The following is a 7,578-nucleotide window of genomic DNA, read 5'->3' on the forward strand; positions in this document are numbered from 1 at the left end:
TAAAATGGTTTATTTCATAATTCTTTCTCATTGCATTTATGATACTGGTCCTAGAGACGTTTGATGTTTCTGTTTTTCTACGTTGCTGTAATTTTATGCTATTAAAAATCATCTTAGAATTATTATGGTTGAAACGCGAGATTTTTCTGTCAGATGCCCTCCCTCCTCTTATGAAGAACCCTCTGACGTATTCAGAACCAAAAGTCACTGTAAGAATAAAGACTATATTGCACTACTGTTGTACAGCCTGTTTATTTCAGTCAGTCGTATTATGCAAAATCCTTTTTTTTCCTCATCAAAAACATGCCTGAAGAGGTTTTAGATATCATCCATGCATGTTTGAGTAATCCAGCGAACCCCCCTTACTGTTAGCAGTATGAGTCTGTACAAGGCTCCACCCATAAGCCCACATCACCCATTCTCCCACACGACAATTCTCCATAAATATACAAAAGCAGGATCCAAAAGTGTACAGGAGCATGACAAACTTGATGTGATGTGCAGTAGTTTCATTAGTGGGATGCACACTGATGGTGTGAGTGTGGTGCTCTGAACGGGAAGTGACTTAGTGCAGAGAGCAAAGGGAGGTGGGACTCGATATAAATGGAAGTGAAACTTCATGTTAATCTCTTGTTTTGCGAATATAGCATTTTCAAAACAGTGAAAGCTAACATGGCCATCTAAATATGTTATGTGTTAGCAGTTAATACCTCATAGAAATAAAATACCTCCTATTTAACAATAAACTACGTCATCATAGGATTCCCAGTCTCTTTCTTGTTATGCTCATATACAGTATTTAAATGGACCACGATAGTATTCACTTTGATTTCAATAAACTAGAACAGTACATTTATGAAGTTATCCAAGTGTTGACCAATAGCACCACCTGGTGGATAGTGATGTTTACTGTAATATGCATAATGGATAGAGTGGTCAAATATTGTACTAAAGTGAAAGTAACGTTAGTTCAGAACAATATTACTCAAGCACAAAGACTATTTGGAAAAACAAATACACAAGCAAGAGTAACTTTCAGGACATAACAAATGATTCATAATTTTTTTCAAAAGATAGACACAAAAATGAGACAAACTAAATCATATCTGAAGTAAGAGGAACCACAACTTTTACTCAAGTAAGAGTACGGTTACTTCAATAAATATATTACTCAAGTATGCTGCTAGAAAAGTTCTCTGAAAATTTCTCTGAAAATTTCTTTAAAAAGTTTAAGCAAATACAACTGACTAAATGTGACTGAGTACAACCCACCTCTGATTACATGGTTCTGTCCAGTTTAGAGACAAAAAATATGGATCAACTTTTTCTGTGTTAAACTTTATGGAAATCACATTTGATCACATGACACACACTTTGTCCCATTGGCTGGTCGTTTTCGGGCTCAGCCAATCAGCGCTGAGCTTCGGGATCCCGTGTTTTTAAACAGGAAGAGACGAGTTACAGAGCCATAGCCCTGCTGTATTTGAATGAAAAAGACAAACATAAGAAGAGAAAATGGACAATCTAAAACACCCCGCAGCAGATGGGACACTGCAGCCGCCTTCTCTGGGTTTGGTGAGTATTTTAAAGACAGAACTTGTATAAGGAGCAACTTATTTAGCGTTTAAACTAGACAAACTTTGCCTATCTTTATTGATGCTAACAGCTAAGCTAACTCACCTCCCGCTTTTATTTCACGTGTTACGGTTTTTCTCTTTACGTGTTTACAACATGTATGTGCCTGATTTTATTGATTACTGATTTTTATTTTAGTTTTTGTGAACTTTCAGGTATTTCTTCGGTAAATGTACCAGTTAATTAATAATAATAATTTTATTTTTTGTTTTTTTCTTGTTGAAATAGCACGTGGTTTTGTTTTTTCAGAATTACGGACGTGCATGGCCGGTTAGCTCAGTTGGTTAGAGCGTGGTGCTAATAACGCCAAGGTCGCGGGTTCGATCCCCGTACGGGCCACTATATTCCTGTTTAACTCTTTACTCGAGTATTTTTGTATTTGAGCAGTTGAACCATTGTTTTCTTTAAAGATATTACTAAAAACTGTGAAGAAAGCAAACTGCTAATCCCTGTACTCTTTGTGTTACAGAGAAGCACCGCCCTTTGTGAGTTCAGTTCAGTGTGGGTCAAAGGATATGACCTCTGACCTGCAGATTCTACAACTCAGAGATGGCATAATTCTTTTGGTATGTTCTGTATCTTCAGAGTAAAAGTTTTGTAATGTTTAGTTTGCTGTTAAAGTGAGGGTGATGAGTTGCACTGCTGTGTGGATCTGTGCTGTGTCACTGACTCCACTCTGACTCCTGAAGAGCCACATGTGCACAGGGGCCATCTGACTCACTAAAGTTTGTTTTAAAGTTAGGTTTTTTTCCAGGACCTAGACCTCTCGCCATAAAAAATATACTGCTACAGAGAAATATCCATAAGAGAATGTACCAACACCGTTGCGAGAGCTGTACATCTCCATCTCAAAGCCCTCTCCTTTTGAAGATGGTGATGTAGAGATCCCTTCCTTGGTGTTGGTGGTCTTTTCATTCACTTGTGGCTAAATACACTGTGAGGGTGAAGGCAGAAAAAAGCTTTTTGAACGACAGACAGATCTGAGCGTTTTTTTAAATTCAATTCCAAGCACTTTTACCGTGGACTGCTTAGCTGGCCCGTGTTCACACTGCACTCGCCCCGCTCAAGAGTGTGGGTAGGGCTGCTCTGAGACCTCCTGTTTCAAGTGTTCTTGGAGTGGGCTTTTACTGCAGTCCAGAGTGCGACTGTTGGCCAAAGCATCACTCTGAGTGAGTGAATGCTTTTTGTAATGTCGACCTATAGTAAGTGTGTAAATGACATAAAAGTAAACGATAGTGAAAGCTTGTGATGAACCAAACATGACCTGATCAGTTTACAAAACGCCTCTTCTAATCATTGTCTATTGTCCTATGTCCAGAGCCAAAGATGAGCTGTTCAGACCCTGCACAGATGGACTGTCTCACACTGGTGCATGTGAAGGTGAGAATGCAAAGCAGTTTGAAAAGTATTTTTAGGATAAACTTGTGTGATATACATGTATATATGTTATAGTAATAATAGTGTTAAAGTGAGAGTGATGAGTTGCACTGCTGTGTGGATCTGTGCTGTGTCACTGACTCCACTCTGACTCCTGAAGAGCCACATGTGCACAGGGGCCATCTGACTCACTGATACTGCTAATATTACCGTTATCTCTACTGCTGTTACAAGGGCGTGTTTAAAGTATTGAAAATCAGATGCTAGTTTTTGTATTTGTTTAGTACTGGTATAGAAAGTAGATACTCATTTGAGCAGGTATCAACACAAAAAAGTCACATTCACAGAACACAAATTAATCTTTCCTGAATAGCTTTAGAATGACCTTGAGCTGTATTAGAATAACTATAGTATAGTATACACCCATGAACCACTATGGAACCTACCCGGACGACTGAGAGATTACATGGATATATAAGGCCACGTGGCAATATAAAAGAAAATATTACTATTTAATGTTGAAAATCAGTCTATTAAAGTGTTTTTTATTATCGTCATGGTATTGAAATTGAGTTTGAAGCCTTAGTATTGTGACAACACTGTTATTACCACTGCATGAGCTACTGTGGCTTGGTGCAGTATTACTAGTACAGTCATTCTTTGTTACTGCTACATTTAGGTTAACTGCCTTGTTTGAGAAGTTGATCTAGAACAGCTTTCTCTCCTCTTCCATCCTCAGGCCCAGGAGGATTCTGTCTGATGGTGATCAGGAACATCTCCAGGACTGTCACTTATAATACCTTTAATTAACCTGCTTGCACTGATGCTTCAGCACTGTTGTTCTGCCCTCACTGTATATTTTGTATTTGTAAATTAAAGTTTATTTTACTGCATGCCCTTATGTTTATTTACTCATAGTTTTTATATATTTATTTGTTTCATGTTGCACCATAACACCAAAGCATGTTCCTTGAGCCACAGCCTGGTCTCAGTTCTGATGGTAATGGCTCTCTGCGTCCACTGGAGGGCGGTGTTGTATCATTTATCAAAGTTTAAAATGTGATCAGCAAAATCACACGATCACTTCCTATTAAATAATGAAATTTCTGTAACTGGCTCCTAATTTAAGACAATAATTGTGCAAGAGTATAAAGTATAAAAATGACTATGCAACGCTGCGTGTATCACCGACTGAGAAAATCAAATTGGAGAAAAGTACAGAGCGGTGGAGGTGAAAACAGCAGTTGATCAGTAATATGTCATCTTGAAATTGAGCGATTAAAGATTGCTCAGACTTTAATCAAATTTAGAATCACTCTACAACTTCAGAGACTCAACGAGAAGGAAACCACTATAACACGGTTAAAAGGTCTCATTTTGCAGGATAGATCTGCTTTAAATAAGGTGCTAGCACAGACAAAAACACTGTGACCTGATCCCTGCCTGTCCTTGAGGCTCTTTACAAATGTCGACTTTTAAACCAAGCCATTCAGATCAACCCCTCTGGCCAGCCTGCAGACACATGCCCCAGCTGCTTTACTCTAAACAACACTGCAAGAAAAAATGTCATTCATATACGATACAGAGCAGCAGCAAAATGTGCCATACAGTCTGTATTTATGGTAAGCCTGCAGAGGATGAAAGAACTGCATGTTACCGTGTGCAGATGTATATCATATTATTCATATTTTTATTTTTGCCACTCACTACTGTTTTTAGACGTATGGCTTCTTTACTGTTATAGGCATAGACAGTATATAAATGGGGATAACTGCCACGTTCCAAATAGGAAGTGATCATGGGCGCACTTCCAGCTCCATCGAATCTGGCTCCAATTCACTTTACATTGCACACAACAAAAGACGAAGTTTAAATCTATCAACTGGACAAATTGTTGTAGGAGTGAAGACGTTTCGCTGCTCATACAAGATAATTCTTCAGTTCTGGTCAGATTACTGGTGGACACTGCCTTATATCTGTCTGAAGATTGGAGCTAACTACACTGAAACTGTAAACAGCCATTGTCTCCAGTTTCAGCCTTAACAACCCTATTCAACCTCTATTGGCCTTCCTATTGTTCTCTTTTGTTGCTTTTGTTTGCTTTGGGCCTGAGGATGGAATCATAAATCTGTGAGAGATTGAATTGATTTATTTCCATATGTGTGTCCATAAACCAAGATATGAACATTACTAACATATAAAGCAGGTGCCTTATTTCCCCGAGGTTGCTACCGCCAGCATTAGCAACAAGGTTTGATTGACAGCGTTGCTAAGTGCCTGGTCCATGCTAAACCAGCAGTGCGGGCAGGAAGGGGCGTTACTTTCATCAGCTTCACTCCAGGTTGGCTCTTTAGTTGCCAGATTCGTCCCTATAACTGCTCTAGCCTCGATGAGCTTCATTTGACTGGAGCTGAGCGCTACGGGTGACGTCACACTCACTTAGTCCACTTCTATATACAGTCTATGGTTAAAGGCTATTGTGTTTTTCAAAATAAAACTCCGTCATATTTAATAGCTAAGAAACAATAGCTTTTATTAAAACATGCAAGAGTGATGCAATAAATGTCCCCACAATGAAACTATTTGATTGCAGGAACATGAAAATATTTGAACACACACCAAAATATGTTTCAGAATAAGTGATCCACTTTAATCCTCTGTGCAGCTCACATACATGTACTGTTTCACTTCTGTAAGTCTCAGCTGCAGCATTTATATAAAGTAGTCGCATTATAATTATGGAAACACACATTTTAAACAGTGTATTACACAGTGTTCTCTTATTTATATGATTTACAAACAAACACAAATTGAAAGTGTGAAAAATAAATGGAGAGTATTTGACCTCAGTAGAACAACTCTGAAGACTCCGGACACCTGAAAACAAAAAGCACAAACATTAATCCAATTCTTCCTATTTTAGAAATAAATACCACCACAAAACAAAGTCAAATGTATTTGGCGGTTGGTGGTTCGAATCCCTCTCTCAAACAAACATCACTGGTTGAACGGTTGGAGGTGCGATTCTAGCTCCCACAGATGAATCCTGTAGGCGTGTCCTTAAACCACCTCGCCCCCAGTGTCTGTGTACTCTGGTGTATGACTGTGTGTGTGAATTTGTGTGTGAATAGGTGAGTGGCACCTTGAAGTAAAGCAATTTGAGTGACTTTAAGATGGCAAAACGCTATATAAAAATGACCACTCACCATACATACACTCCAGGGTCCTGCCTCTTTCACCTGAGCTTTAACATGAAGTCACATGTATGCACGTGTATGACAGAAAGAGTATTTGTATATCTGAAACTGTGTGTGTGTGTGTGAATAATTTGGTATGGTTGTGTATGTGTGTGTGTGAACTGAATGTTTTAGAAATGGCGTATTAGAGAGGCGAGATGTGTTGTCTTTGATGTATGTACCATATGTTTTCAGGTCTTTCATCCACCTACACCAAACTGTTCTTCTTACTCAACATCAGCCTGTACAGGAACGACAGGTGGAAACTAATATTTATGCTATAACCTGGCACCATATGTTTCTTGTTTTTTTAAAGATCAATGTAACGCCCTGCACTGTCTCTGGCTAAATAAAAGCATAACATACCGTACCATGTGCTGCCTCCATTTTGTCTCTCAGTCGTGTGAACACCGTGCTGACCAGTGATGTCAAATATAACGATGAGCTAGAGACATTATAAAAGAGGTTGTGTCTTTTGTGTGTAGTTTGTTTGTTTTTTAAAGCAGAATACAATGACAAGACACGCGCTTACTTTTGCAACAAACCATGTGCAAGTGGTTTCTCTAAAAAAAATGTGTCTGACAAATGACACTGCTGCATGCACGCTGCACATAGACTAAAACATAAGCATTTGGCCCTAATGTAAAGGATTACACTGACAAATGTTACAAATGGACAAACAAAGCCAGAGCCAGGTGTACATGTGATCAAAGACCGTCTGAGATCTTCTGTTTCTGTTTTTTTCTCGACATAAATCCAGTGCAGATCCGTGTGTAGCATTGGTCAAATCAGAGCTGAACACAGACCTGGCCAAACACAGGTGCTCCAGGAGAATTTATATTGTTCTATTGACCTTTTTTGCCTCCGCCCACTCTTGCCTCTAAATGTTACTAAACCACACTCTCTCTGTATGTTGGCACTTCTGGTTAAGTGAAAATCCCATTCATTTTAATGGAGAATTTGAGAAAAGTCTGATATAAAATAGACTGATTTGTGTAAACGTTCTATGATCATGTGACCAACAAATCAACACTGCACTGATTCTCTGAGGCTGTAAAACACCTCTGAAGTCCATATAGAATTTATTTGCAGTCAAGATCAGCAGCTCCATGCAAAATAATGCAACCTGAATGACGACTGCGGCGCCCACGGCAACTTCCACAATATTTAATACTGTAAATCCAGATTTATGAGTCCTGCCCAGACTTTAGGCGTGTTACTGTGGATGCTATACGGTAATCGCCAGTTTGTATGGAAACTGTGAAGAGCTGTGAAGATACGGCTTCGTTAAATGTAAGACTCCTCTTCATGCTAACAGCTTCTTTACAGA

General features: G+C 38.9%; 1 long non-coding RNA gene and 3 other non-coding genes across 4 annotated transcripts; all 4 read left to right on the plus strand.

Annotated features, from left to right (window-relative positions):
* Nucleotides 1–1,481: 1,481 nt before the first annotated feature.
* LOC117393647 (uncharacterized) lies at nucleotides 1,482–3,905 on the plus strand. The gene is made up of 4 exons (XR_004543308.2): nucleotides 1,482–1,575; nucleotides 2,105–2,201; nucleotides 2,954–3,015; nucleotides 3,752–3,905. It is a non-coding gene; the product is annotated as an uncharacterized LOC117393647 (long non-coding RNA).
* trnai-aau (transfer RNA isoleucine (anticodon AAU)) lies at nucleotides 1,901–1,974 on the plus strand. The gene has a single exon. It is a non-coding gene; the product is annotated as a tRNA-Ile (tRNA).
* LOC117393949 (small nucleolar RNA SNORD67) lies at nucleotides 2,255–2,357 on the plus strand. The gene has a single exon (XR_004543326.1). It is a non-coding gene; the product is annotated as a small nucleolar RNA SNORD67 (small nucleolar RNA).
* On the plus strand, nucleotides 3,103–3,205 carry LOC117393948 (small nucleolar RNA SNORD67). The gene has a single exon (XR_004543325.1). It is a non-coding gene; the product is annotated as a small nucleolar RNA SNORD67 (small nucleolar RNA).
* Nucleotides 3,906–7,578: the final 3,673 nt, after the last annotated feature.

Source organism: Periophthalmus magnuspinnatus, chromosome 3 (assembly GCF_009829125.3).
Source record: "Periophthalmus magnuspinnatus isolate fPerMag1 chromosome 3, fPerMag1.2.pri, whole genome shotgun sequence".
Taxonomy (NCBI): Eukaryota; Metazoa; Chordata; class Actinopteri; order Gobiiformes; family Gobiidae; genus Periophthalmus; species Periophthalmus magnuspinnatus.